General features: G+C 43.4%; 1 long non-coding RNA gene across 2 annotated transcripts in view; it reads right to left on the minus strand.

Moving 5' to 3' along the window:
- LOC138843695 (uncharacterized) overlaps positions 1 to 13,934 on the minus strand; it is a 38,789-nt gene extending 24,855 nt beyond the window's left edge. Inside the window, exons 1-2 of one of the 2 annotated variants that reach the window (XR_011378653.1) lie at positions 13,852 to 13,934; positions 11,642 to 11,723 (exon numbers count right to left, since the gene is read on the minus strand). This is a non-coding gene — a long non-coding RNA (uncharacterized lncRNA). Of the gene's footprint in view, positions 1 to 11,641 lie in introns of both variants that reach the window. The other variant, XR_011378652.1, reaches the window with a different exon arrangement.
- Between the last annotated feature and the right edge of the window lie 712 nt (positions 13,935 to 14,646).

The following is a 14,646-nucleotide window of genomic DNA, read 5'->3' on the forward strand; positions in this document are numbered from 1 at the left end:
AAACTCTGTCCTCTGCCAAAAGAAACACTCCTTCCCAGCCCCCACTGCTTCCCACCCTTCCACCACACACTCAGCAAGCTGAAGCTTGCGCAGGGACTGGCTCGGGTGCCGCCTTTAGCAGCCCTGCGTGACCTTGTCCGTGTCCTCCTCCTATATGTGCAGTGCGGAGGCAATGCCAGGGCACTTTGAGGGACAAAAGAGGGCTCCCTGGCACAACTCCCTTGGCATTCTGCTACTCTGCACTGTTGGTGAGCAATTGGCAGGCTTTTCTCCAGGGATTTCTCAAAAGTGCCCAGAAGGCAAGCTCAGAATTACAGCCTGGCTGCAGGCCACAGTGTGGCAGATGCATGGACTCGTGGGCATGTCAAATTCATCACTTCAATGCTAAACGCATAGACCCAACATTGACCTGAGATTGGACACTGGGTAACTCCCAGGCAAGTCTTTCTGAAAGCTTCCTCCACAACACCCAAAATCGCAATTCCAGGGTTATCGCAATTTCACTCCTATGTAAGTGGTTCTCATAGCACACAGGCAAATGGATATAAAAAGATTATGTTACTGCTCACAGGGGAAAGAGAGCTCAACAAACACTCTGCAGTGTTATGATCTGATAATAAAGCAAGCACACTGAGCAGCTAAGCCAGAAAAAAAAAATGGATTTATAGCTAAAGTCTTTGCCACTCTGGGTTTGCGATGTCATCGGTTGACAATTGTTCTCTGCACAATTACAATGAACACCCATGCACCCGCCACCATACGGGAGTACATTCGCTACAAAGCTGAATGTGATGTGATTCCTGACACTGGGCAGAGGACTGTCTAGACACGGATGGTATGGATGGAGCATTTTCAGGTGTCTGAGACCACAGACGGCTTTCGGAGGAGGAGCATCTGTGGGGAGCAAGGATTCAGGCACACGGAGTTGGGGAAGGGGATAACTCATCTGCTGTAGCCACAAACATAGTAGACATGTTGGGAGCAGACCCTGTTTGTCATGTGGGGTTCTCATCTCCCCGCTGCTAGCACGTGGGTGGTTCCCAGCTCCCAGATTCTCCCCTGGTCTGGAAGCTTGCCCTGGGCTGAGCAGACTGTCTCACCAGGGAGGTTAACCACATCCTGCCCCTAGGGAAAGCCACTTGCCAATGACTGGCACAAAGGGCCAGCCCCTGTGCCTCCAGATGAGAATGGTGCTGTTGTGTGGTTAGGGAGAGACCACCCCATGTCTGCAGTGGGTCAGGCCAGGCCAGTCTCCACCTGAGACTGATCCTTCAAGATGCCTTGCCTTCCCCTCTCCCACTTCTGCTCTTTGTTTGTTTTTTGGGAAAACCCCTTCAGTAAATCACAGGCATCCAAAGCCCTCTCTCGGGCTATGCAGAATTCTAGGCTCAGCCCCTGGCTTTCTGTCGTGCAGTAGCCCAGCTGGAGTAACAATAGCCATTCTCGGGATACCCTTCCAGCCTTCCATAAGCCACCTGCTCCACCCCCTGCTCCCTAAATTCCTCTGGTCACCCAAACCGCCCCTCCCTGGGTCCCTAGCTCAGGGCTCACTTTCATTCCTCCCCTGCTCGAAATGCTTGCTCTCCACCTATTTCTTTGAAGGTCTAAGTCAAGTGGTTTACTTATTCCAAGGTCTCCAGACCACGCTCTAGCCATAGTCCTTACATATGTGGTTTTTCGTCACTCCAGAGATGTGCCAAAACAGACGCCTCTTTATTTTCTCAGACAACTACATCACAGCTTCATCATCTAAATAGACGTTGTCACTTTCAAAATACTCATCCTGAAGGATTAATCACTTCCTCCAATACAGCCACTGCCCTTGGTAATTTGGGGATTCCTCTTTAGGGTTTGCCTTCAGAGTGTATATCATGCACTACTGAACAGGATGCCCTACAGCAATGCCCTGTCCTGAGAAGCTCTCAAATCCACTGTGCACCATGACTGCTGGGTGCGGCTTAGCCAAAGTGCTGATACATTCTGAAACTGAGCAACTCACGCACCTTCCTGATGGTCCTTGTGGGAATGGACATTTCTCTACAATTCTGCCCCACCCAGTGATGACAACTCTGTGCCCTGTGGATGTGATGGTTTTTTTTTTTTCTTTTTGAGACCTTTGGACCATGAGTAATGTAGGCATTGATTCACTCATTCAACAATATTTATTGAACACTTTCCACAGGCTAAGCACTGTGCTTCAAATGTGACAATGAAATGAAAATAAAACACTATTTTTCCCCACATGGAGTTTGGAGCTATGGGAGGAAAATTATAAGTTGACAGTGTTAGGATGGTGTGATAAATGCTACACTAGAGATCCATGTAGAGATCTATGGGAGTAAGGGAGAAGTGTTAGACTGGAGGGGCAGGGAGACTTCTGGAAGCAATGTTTGGAAGCATGACTAGGATTTTGCTAGATGAGGAAGGCTGGTGGTGGCACTGCGGGGAGAATTGCTGGTAGGAAGGCATAGATAGAACGTGGAAACAGCACAACACATTTAAGACTCTCCCTGCGAAGGTCAGATTAGTGGAATGAGCAAAGAAAGACCCAGGAGGTGGTCACTGCTGAGGGCTTATCTTGAGAGCCATGGAAAGCCCCTCAAGGGTCAGGTGGGCTACAAACCCAACAGCAAACCAGAACCATAGAGTTGTGAAGAAAGTCGAATGGAATCATTTCTCAGAGTGCGCTCAGCACTTCTGCACATGTGCTGCACTGATCAATCCTCCTGACAACTCCGTGAGGATGCATGGCTGCCTTCACTTTACAAAGACCAGGCAGCTTGAGTAACGTGCTCAAGATCACACAGCAAATAAGTAGCAGAGTTGGGGTTCAAACACTCAACTCCAGGTCCCAAGATGACTCTGCCAAAGAAATCTATTCAAGAGTAAGAACAGATACATTATTTCAAAGGGAGCTTTGAAATCTAAATAAAATTTACCGTGTTCATCTGTGGCACAGATCAAACTATTTGGAAAATAAAGCAAAAATTATGAACCGTGTTGTGTCCATTAAACTAGAAGAAAACATCAATTATCGTGTTATCATATTATCAAAACATAGTGGGAGGGAAATTATGGGGGGGAGCCATTGTAATCCATTAACTGTACTTTGGAAATTTATATTTACTAAATAATAAATAAAGAAAGAAAGAAACACCAAAAACAAAAAAAAATCATGTACCATGGCATCTACTTTGCCCTACTTACTCAAATGGCATTAATGTACTGATGGTCCCATTGTAAATTTGCATACATCTTTTGGAAAACAATATAACAATATATGATATAAAGAGATAAAAATACACATTACATTGTCTTTTACCTGCCACTAGGAGTGCAGCCCAAGAAAATATTTCAAAAGAAGACACAAAGTTTATCACTGTGACATTATCCTTCATAGTGAAAAACTGAAAGCAGCCTAGATGTAGGGTACTAGGGCAATGATTTGGCAAATGACCATGCAACAACTCAATGGAATATTGTCTGGTTATTGAACATGATCTTTACGAGGATTATGTAACACCTTGGGGAAATAGTTCTGAAAGGTAAATTGTCACGTGAAATGGTAGAATACAGCACACTATTGACACACTGTAGGAATATGGCCCAATACCTTTGCAAATTCCCAGATAAGCAGAAACCACGGTAGCATACAATCTCCCCTTTAGAGGCAGCAACTGAAAATGTTAAATAACCCCTCAAGGCTCTTAACCGATCTATGAACTTAGGATTTGCTTATAAAATCAATTTAACAAAACTCTGCCAATAAAATACGTTCTGAATTGCATTATATTACATCATCCGGGAACTTACCTAAATGCACCCAAATCTGCAAAGAAACAGCATCTTTATCACCTCATGAAAGCTCCTGGCGAGCTCCCTAGGAAAGCACAAAAGCTCTATTGAAATGCTAGTCCCAGCAATCGTGGCCTGGGTTTGTTCATTCACTGTGCATTTCTTACTTCCCTGCACACCAGCTCTGAAATCTGGCCATTTCAAAATCAAACCTCTGGAAAATTACAGATTATTACCATCTCTAAAGTCCCATGGCAAATAATTGCAATCGAGAATGTCAAATTCATGAATGCCAACAGTGTACTACATATGCATTATGATACAACTCTTTGAAAATGTCGACATATGACCAAAGCCTCTTAGAAACAGAAAATAAAGATAATGCATGTAAGTGGAAGAATTTTAAGTAATAATTTCATTTTAAAACAGCTTATTATATTGTTTCACACAAATGATTTATCACTCTAGCAACATTCCTGTAGGTTGAATTCATTTAACCCATAGATATTTTATAGCTTTGGGTTTTGGGTTTGTAATAACTGGGTAACAGCCAGAGGATTAAACAAGAACTGCCTACAGAACTTAGTCACATTGTACTTTCTATGTTTTTAACCAAAGATGCCAAAAAACAGTAGTGTGTATATATCCAAACACAATAGTAAAATATACCAGCACTTTGTCTTCAATGTGGGACTGTTGCTCATTCACTTAAATAAAAATCATGTCTGTGAATAAAAGTTAATAGATCTAAAGGGAGACATAATCTCCAATAGGGTAATATCAGAGTATTTCAACACACCGCTTCCATAGGCTGACCAATAAACCAGAGAAAAAATTGAACAAAGAATCATCAGAGTCAATCCACACTACAGAGCAAATGGACCTACTAGGCATTTGCCGGACATCCCATCTCATGGTTGTAGAATACACAGTCTTTTCATAAACACATGGAGTATTCTCTAGATAGACTATGTAATAGACCATGAAATACCTCTCAACAAATTCAGACAAAATTAAATTATATCTCTGGAAATTAGCAACAAAAGAAACTCAAGAAATTATGCAACTACATGGAGATTGAATAGCATGCTCTTGACTGAACGTTGGGTCACTAAAGAAACAAGGGAAATTTGAAAATTTCTTTAAAACTAATGAAAAAAGGGGTGCCAGCACTGTGGTGTAGTGGGTTAAAACCCCAGCCTGTAGCACCAGCATCCCATACGGGCACTGGTTTGAGTCCCAGCTGTTCCTTTTCTGATCCAGCTCTCTGCTGTGGCCTGGGAAAGCAGCAGAAGATGGCCCAAGTCCTTGGGCCCCTGCACCCGCATGGGAGACTGAGGTGAACCTCCTGGCTCCTGGATCCTGGCTTCAGTTTGGCTCAGAACTGGCCTTGTGGCCATTTGGGAAGTGAACCAGCAGACTCACCAGGACTAAAAGAGAGGAGATTCAAATCCATAAACTCAAAGGTAAAAAGGAGCTATTACAACTGATACCCAAGAAATATAAAGTATCATTAGGAACTAATAGGAACAACTATATGACAACAATTTAGAAACCTGGAAGAAAATGAATACGTTTCTGGAAACATAACTTAGCAAAACTGAATCATTAAGATTAACCAAGAATGAAATTGAGTAAATAATAAATAATTTCCCAAAAAAAGAAAAGCCCAGGACCAGTTGTCTTCACTGCTGAATTCTACAAAACTCTGAAGTAGAATACTCAAATATTTCAGAGCATTCAAAGGGAGATTACCTTTCCAAATTCACTTTATGAAACCAACAATACCTTAATTCCAAAACCAGACAAGGATACAACAAAAAAGAAAACCAAAGGCCAATAACCCTGATTAACATAGATGCAAAAACCCCCAACAAAATACTAGCAAATTGAATCAAACAGCACTTCAAAAAATCATACACTCTAACCAAGTGGGATTTATCCCCAGGATGCAGGGTGGTTCAACATATACAAAACAATAAACACGATACATCACATCAAGATAATGAAAGATAAAATTCATATTATTACCTCTATTAATTCAGAGAAAGCACTTGATAAAATACAACATCCTTACATGATAAAAAAAAAATTAAATTAGTTATAGGAGGAACATCTCAACATAGTAAAGTCTGTTTGACGAGCCCTCAGCCAACATCATAATGAATGGGGTAAAGCTGGAAGCATTTCCACTAAGACCTGGAACCAGACAAGGATGTCCGCTCTCACCATTCTTACTCCGTATAGTTCTGGGAATTTCTGCTACAGCCATAAGTCAAGAGAATGAAATAAAAGATACACAAATCAGAAAGAAGGAAGTCAGTTTATTCCTGCTTGAGATGACACGATTCTGTACATAGGGAAGCCAAAAGACTATCAGAACTGATAAAAGAATTCAACAAAGTTGCGAGATACAAAATCAACACAGCAAAATAAGTAATACTTTTATACACCAATCCAGGTCTCCTATGTGGGTGGCAGGAACTTCACACAGGGTCTCCGCTAGCAGGAATCAGGAGCTGGAGGCATTGATCCTAGGCACTCTGATACGGGCTACAGGTGTCTGACTCACTAGGCCAGACACCTGCTTCAGCTCCTCATTCTTCATCCAGCTGTTACTCCGTTGCTGTGGGGGTCTGGCGTGCTTTCAAAAGAGAAAAGACGACGCCACCACCTCCCCCACTAACTGACAAACTCACAAATCCTGATCCACGAGGCACGTGCAATCCTTATCCGTCTGACTTCCCAGATACTCCAGATGAAGAAACAGAAATGCGAATGAATCAGGGAACCATGAGAAGCGAGTAACGAACATCTTGGTTGACTCCTGCTAGCCGTGTACCTCGGGCTAGTGTAAAGCAATCGGGCAGCCAGGCTCCCCAGCCAAAACCTAGTTCAGGGATGTTCCTGGGACGCTTCTGTGGGAAGGCTCTTGGGGAGATGTTGTCTCTGCTGAGACGGCATCCCAGGCACAGCGCTCTCTTCCTCCTCCAGCAGCAGTACGACCCCTCCCGCTCCCAACAGAGATGGCAGAAGGGCAAGACGGCAGGGTGACAAGGGCCCTCGATGGCTTTGCTGAGCTGCTACCCTATCAGCGCCACAGGCAGTGGGACCTCTGGCCTTCGTGTTTCCTGAATAACCACCTTCGCTTTGCCTGTGCTCCTACGAGTCAGATTCTATTTCCTTGTCATCAAACGCAGCCCCATTGATACAAAAAGCTGGGATCAAGGGTTCTCTAGTCAGAGAAGCGATCTCTGGGAGAAATAAGGTCCCGAAGAGTTTTCAAGTCAACAGCTACATGGCCCTGGAGACAGCCAGACTTGGACTAAATCCCAGCTCTGCTGCTAATTAGCTGCGTTATTGCGGGCACATTATCTCTCCTTGCACCTGTTACCTCATCTGGAAAATGGGATAATAATAGCACCTGCCACAAAAGGCTGCTCTAAGAGCAGAGGACAGTGGCACCAAGTAGGTGTTCAGCAGCTATTAGCTCTTGAGAATAAGAGACCCACACATGGTGCGTGGATTCTTTTCATCAAAATCCATAGGCTGTTTTGAATAGAGTGATTTCCATTTTCTCCTCATGTATCCAATCTCTACCAAAGTGAAAATGCGATGCCTAATGTGAGCCTTGAGAGTAGTGCCTGCCCCATTCTTCATCGAAAAACATCATCTAAGAAAATATTTTAAATATCACCCGAAGCACCATACTACCTAATTAAACTGTTTTTTTTTAATTTTAAAAATTTATTTGAGAAGCAGAGAGAGACAGAAAGAGAGAGAGAGAGAGAGAGAGAGAGAGAGAGAGAAAGAAACACTTTCATCTGCTGATTCGCTCTCCAAAAGTGTGCAATGGCCAGAACTGGGGCTGGCTAACACTGGAAGCCAGGAACTCAATCCACGTGTCCCAGGTGAGTGTCAGGGACCTAAGTACTGGAGCCATTACCTGCTTCTCCCCCTCCCCAGCGTGCATATCATCAGGGAGCTAGCATTAACAGCACAGTCAGGACTTGAACCCAGGCACTACCAAACAGGATGTCCTCCCCTCATTTTTTGTTATTCCCTCTAACACGTAATAATCATATACGTACAATTAGAATAATCTCTTTTGTTTATGGCTTTTACTTGCTTTACAGTACATATCTCCATATTTCTCCGTGAGTTTATTACTATTATTTCATAAGATCAGTATAGCATAACTTTCTAAATATTCCCCTAGGATTGATATTTTTGACATAAGTTGTTTTTTTAATTTTCATTTTAAAGATGAGGCAGCATCAAAGTGAGCATTTTTGTTTATCTTTGGCCTGTGCACTATTTCCTTAAGAAAGAACTCCTGTGAACAGAATCCCTGGATCTGGGAGTAGGAACTGTTTTCTGCCGCCTGCCACGTAATTCTCTCCCAAAGGAGTGACCCAGTTTGCAATTGTAAACTTTATTTTTACTACTCAAGACCGAAATTGAGTTCCTCTCAGTAGCGACTTGGTCTGAAATATCACTCCAGCCTTTGTACTTTGGGGAAATCAGTATTTTGATTGCCTTGCTGTGGGTTTCAAGCTTTATAAGTTCTGCTTTCTTGCTGTAAAAGTTCCCCTTAAAACTAATCCGTCGTATTTTCCATAGGCCATGAACTTTTAAAAGCCCATCTGGTTTTATCTTCCTCTCTCTCCTCATGAAAGTGATAGGATTGATCTAGACCCCCCAAGGATGTGCAAATGGCTCCGGAACACCATTTAAAATGAAGGATCAAGCCCAGCTCTGAACTTCTCAGTGAGAGGCCCCTCCTTAGGATGGGAGCGCTCTGAGCAACAGCGCTCTACCTCTACCCGGGTTGGGGAACCCTGGTGTCTTCTGGTGGAAACCCACCGACAACTTCATGAATTCCGTGGACACTGCTTGGTGAAGTAACTAAGGGAAACACACACCCTAAGCACTGTTTAATGTGCACCCCATCCTTGCTCTCCCACTACCCCCCTTTCCGCCTGGAGCAGGGAAAGTGGGTTCGGTTATTCCAGATGAGTTTCCCAGGAGTAGGGAAAACCTGGATATTTTTCTGGGGCTAATCAACCTGACTCAGGGACAGATGCCCCCAAGTTATAGATAAGGCAGTGAACACAGACCCAGAGAGACTGTGCCTGGCCCGTTGTGAGCTCTTTTTGCCCTCTCATGTTTCTGATGTAACCACAAGCCCAAGTCTACATGCAGGTTCTACAACTCGGGGCACAGTGACTCGGTTCTGGGGCAGTTGCTCAGAGGGTATGGGCATGCTTCTGTTCATGTTTTTCTCCAGATTATCATAGCTGTAAAACAACACTTGAAGGTTTTAATAGAATTCCCCAAAGTTTATATCTCAAGTCCCTAACGGAGTTACAAACTCCACTTCAAATACATCAAATTTTAGGGTCCAGAACCTTTTTGTGCAAAAATCCAATTAATAAATACGCTAGTCTCTATGGGCTATGTGGTCTTTGTCTCAACCATTTGACTCTACAAACATGAAAGCCACTGTACAATATCTGTAAACAGATTGGTAGAACCGTGTTCCAATAAAACTTTATTGGAGGATGGCCCAAGTACTTGGGCCCTGCACCCCATGGGAGACCAGGAGAAGTACCTGGCTCCTGCCATCGGATCAGCACGGTGCACCAGCCGCAGCGGCCATTGGAGGGTGAACCAACGGCAAAGGAAGACCTTTCTCTCTGTCTCTCTCTCTCACTGTCCACTCTGCCTATTAAAAAAAAAAAAAAAAAAAAAAAAAAAAAAAAAAAAAACTTTATTAGCAAAACCAAGCACCAGCTTTGGCCCAAGGGCCATAGTTAGCCACCCTCTGCTCTACTAAGGTAGGCAGAGAGATAGCAAGGAGGAGCTGAGGACTGCATTGTCCAAACCCTACCCTGTTCTGTGGGCATCCATCATGGCAGCAGGCTCAATACACCCACTCCCCATCATGCACCTGAACCTCACTTCCCATCCTGCTCCAGATTCCATGATGCTTCCCAGATCCCAATGTATGCTCTGCAGCCATGTGTCACAGGATGCCACGAAATTCCTAGAGATCACCACATGCACCCTACCTGACTACTCAACTATGCACAAAGCAGGACACCACCCCCAGCTTATAAAAAGGTGACCCCAAAACTTGTAAATGCTACTCATTTTCTTCTGTGGTTGCCCACTCCTGTCTACATGAACACTTCCCCTTTGTCTTCAAATACATCCTACATTCCTGCCCCTCTGATGTCTCTTTCTTGAATTCTTCCATGTGTGGAGGCAAGAATTTAGTACTAAGTCTAGCAGGGGACTCTCTCCACACTCCCTACACCACCACCACCACTGTGCAAGTCATAAAATGGGAAGGCCTCCTAACTATCCTCTCTGTGTTCCTCCGATCTGCAGTTGGTGCTTGCAAGTTTGTGTACCAACCATTGATGCCTGTCTCTATCTGCCATGGGATTCAGGATATGGATGTTCAATCAGTCATCCAAACACTGAAGTCACTCAATAAGTCTCTGAGACATTTTGATGTCTACTGTTCTGTTCTTAATTAGCCCCGTCTCGGTGAACGAATTTTTTTTTTTTTTTTGGTGTTGTAGATGAAATAGGTTAAGACTATTAAAAATTTTACAGAAGCAGGCACTACAAATCAATTTTCAGGAATGTCTAATGAGCCACTGCATCTGCCTCTTTCTGGAGAGCTGAGCCCCCTGGGCTTTGAGTGGCTTCTCCAGGGATCAGTGAAGAGCAGAAGGTAGGGAGCTGTCTGACAGAGCAGTGAACGTGCTAGACCCAGAGCTCATTATGGGAGTCGCAGTGCTTAGCTGAGGGGCCTTTCTTTAAGCAAGTTGCTTAATTTCTCTGGGACTCAGTTTCCCTTTCTGTAAAGTAAGGGACTTGAACGAGAATCCTAAATCTTCTAAAGTTTGAAGCTTCAAAATGTTGTCAAGCAATCTGTGCTGAAAGCCTTCTATCATGTCAGAAAGCAAGTGATTTAGAGAGTCCAGTCTCTGATGGGGCTCAAATGTCTGTCATAGGAAGGTCTCTCACTCTGGTTTTCTCTAAAACTATGGTATTTCATTCATCTTAGGAACCACAGTGATTGGGGTCAGTGTAGTGGCACAACACATTAAGCTGTCACTTGCAATGCCAGCCTCTTGTATCAGAGGTCCAGTTTGAGTGCAAGCTACTCCCCTTCTGATACAGCTCCCTGAGAATTGCCTGGTAAGGCAGTGGAAGGTGGCCCAAGTAATTAAGCCCCTGCCACCCATGGGGGAGACCAGGATGGAGTTCCTGGCTCCTGGCTTCTGCTTGGCACAGAACTGGCTGTTGGGCCATTTGAGGAGTGAATCGGTGGATGGATGGAAGATCTCTCTCTCTCTCTCTCTCTCTCTCCTCTCTCCTCTCTCTCTCTCCCTCCCACCCTAGCTCCCTCTCCACAACCCCGTAACTCCTCCCTTCAAATAAATAATTATTTAAAAATGAATAAGAGGAATAATCATAGTTAATTATGAAAAAATTCCTCGCTTCAAAGCTTTCCATCCAGTATGAGAATTCAGTGTGCAACTGCTAACTGCAATCCACCCAAGGAAGAAGAACAGAAGGAAAAGCAATGTGCTGTGGGTGTGTGGGGAGAGGAGGGAGGAAGCCTGGCTAGAAGAGGAAGCATTTGAATTGGGCCCCAGGGACGGATTTTCATACACATAGGAGGGTGGGGTTGTTAGAAGACTTTGCTAACAGAGGGTAGTCCCTACAGAAAAATATAAAGGGGGTATTAGAGTTCCTAAAAAAATACAGAATCAATGCAATATGTATAAATACAGGAGGAGATTAATTATGGGAGTCAGCTTACACAGTTGTGGAGGTCAAGTCTCATCATCTCCATGCCCAGCTGAAGAACCAGGAAAGCCGGTGATGTAATTCAGTAAGAAGGCCTGAGAAATGGGGTGAGGGCATAAGGGCGGGGGGTGACAGTGTAAGTTCCTGAGTCTGAAGGATGGATGTCTCCGCGCAAGCTAAGAGAGCAAATTGGCCCTTCTTTTGCCCTTTTGTAGTATTCTGGCCCTCAGTGGATGGGAAGAGGCCTCTCTACCATGGGGAGGGCCAGCTGCTTTAATCCATTCACCAATTCAATTGCTAATCTCTTCCAGAAACTCATGTACACACCCAGAAAAATGTTTTACCAGCTATCGGCCATTCCTCAGCCCAGTTAAGTTGACACCTAAAATTAATTATCACCCCATAGTCACAGTTGAGGGTAATACTACCTTGTAAGTGGGTGTTTTGATGGGACCCTGTTTTTGTTTGTACCAGTCTCCAGTGATTCATCCCTAGTAAGTATGAAGGCAAATGTACAAGGGCTTTTTTCATTGAATACCTTTTTTTTAACTTTTTAACTTTCAGCATGACATTTGGCTTATACCTTTCAACTGACTGGGCCCATCATGAATTCACGACTTAAAGTGAGGTCAGGTTAAAATGGGAGAATACTGACTATAATAAGCACCATGTTACAAACTAATCAAAGAAATCACATTGACATGTAAAATATTAAATTAGATACATCAGCCTACCACTGAGCCTAATGTTGGCAATTTAGTTTCATCAAAACATCACCTATGAGATGAATGCTGCCAAATCGAATGTTCTTGATATTGTTCTGATTTGTGTTTAATCAGTAAACTTTTTCATGGTTGTATAATGAATATAAGCAATTGGAGTATATGGCTACTTTCACATTTATGAATTTTATATAAGACCATAATAAAAAAAAATTAAAGCAATACGTTGCATCTGTAAAAAATTTTAAGGTATTCATTACTCAAGTTTTCCAAACATCTCATTAAATGCACTTGAAGTTTATTTCCTCATTTATCAAGTGGAGATGATAATTGTTTATTTCACAGGGCTATTAAGAGGATGAAATGAGATAACAGCTGAAACCGGTCTGGAAAACATAAAATATTACATAAAGTCACGGAGGTAAAACACTATTTATCATAAACCAGTCACAAGTAAAACAAAACAGCTTCCCAATGTCTACCTCTCAGCCTACATGCTCAGGGCTCTGGGCAGAACTGTACTTGGCAGGTAAAGAGTGACTCACAACCTACCTGTGTTCCTTGGGGATTCCTAGCCACACAGCAGAATTCAACCTGCCTCATTGCATCACTGACTCTACTGAATACATAAACACTCAAAGTTTACTTAGGACTCCTCTGGGCTATTTGGAACAAGCCCAGCCCATGGTAAATGCAGCTACCAACGCATAAAGTTGAAGCTTCCCAGAACTGTTTGCAAGCAGCCGAAGACAGAACACACCTTGAAACCTAGGCTGCAGGGGTTTTAGACAAAGGCGAGGTGGGCAAGATTTTCTAGAGCAGTTCTTTAACATCAAGGAGTCCAAATGGTGTGCATTTCATAAAGCACCAGAGCCCAGAACTCAGAGAGGCTGCTGCAGACGCAAAGGGTGGGGGACACTGCTGGGGACTCAGAATTTCTGCATGAAGCTGCTCCTTAATACCCAGCCACTGGTCTTCACTAAAGAGAAAGCGGGTCACCGCCACAAATTAAAATAAAATTAGGATAAGCTAAGCATTGCCTAGAAATTGCAGACATTTTAGATTTGATTTCTACACCCGTTTTACAATTCATTATTCAAAATAATTTAATATTCAATATTCATGTTTCTTGGACATTCAGAATATGGTGAGAGCTGAAGCCCTTGACTTTCAGTTGCCTGTGTCAATGACAGTGAAATTTTCCTGGCTGATAAAAGTTCTTAAAGCCATCAAGAATTTTTCCGAATTTCACAAGGCTGAGTTATGATGTTTAATTTGAAACAGATACCCTCTGAACCATCATGCTAAGGACTTCGCTGAAAACTCACTGAGCAAAGTCAGTCCTTCTCATTGCTATTTATTTCCTTGTTCTTCACAATTGTGTGCTAAATGGTCCTAGTTAGTTCACCCTCTCCAGTCACCACATCCTCCTAGTTCACCTCTGGTGAGGGTTTAGGCAACTAGACAACCAAAGAAGGCATCTCTACCTCTTACTCCTTACCCACGGGGTGGCCGGCGATCCTGTGTCCTGGCCCAGCTTGCTGCTGTCTTCCAGGTTAGTGGTGGTTCTGGATTCTCCAGAAGCTGCTTTTGAAGTGGACTTTTTCATACAGCGTTTGTGTCAGGGACCAATACCGTGGGGGAGGGGAGAACGGGACTGGCCTGAGGGAGAAGTCAAACAAAACTGCAGCTCCCCACAGAGACCTCAGCAGGGTGCATGCCTGAGGCCTGTCTACCCAGACAGCTATCAACAAAGAGGCAAATCCTGGAGTAGCTGATAGCCTAAAGATACGAGGGCACTTCAAAACATTGGTGGAACATAAAATTAAAATAGATAACTTTACTTTAGTACAAAAAAAAGTTGAAATCATCTATACAACAGGTCTTGAAAATGCCCATATAAAAAAAAAAACTGATAGATTCAAATTTAAATTTTTAATTCAATTTTTCCATGGATTTTAAAAATACTCCTCTATATGCTGACAACTGTAGCAACAAGTTGTTTCTTGAGGGGATGCCTTGGTCTGTTTTGCACAGCTGTAACATAATACCACGGACTGGGTAAGTCATAAGTATAGGAGTTCAGGTTCAGGAGGCTAGGATGTCCAAGATCCAGAAGCTGCATTTGGTAACAGGTTTCCTGCTGCACTGTAGAATGGCAGAAGGCATCCTATGGTGAGAGAGCCCGAGAAAGAGAGAGAGAGAGAGCGCCAAATTCACTTTTATAAGTCACCACCTCCATTCTCAGAGGTAGAAGCCTCATGCCTTAATCACCTTTTAAAGCCCATCCTCAACA

The sequence above is a fragment of the Oryctolagus cuniculus genome, chromosome 9 (assembly GCF_964237555.1).
Source record: "Oryctolagus cuniculus chromosome 9, mOryCun1.1, whole genome shotgun sequence".
Taxonomy (NCBI): domain Eukaryota; kingdom Metazoa; phylum Chordata; class Mammalia; order Lagomorpha; family Leporidae; genus Oryctolagus; species Oryctolagus cuniculus.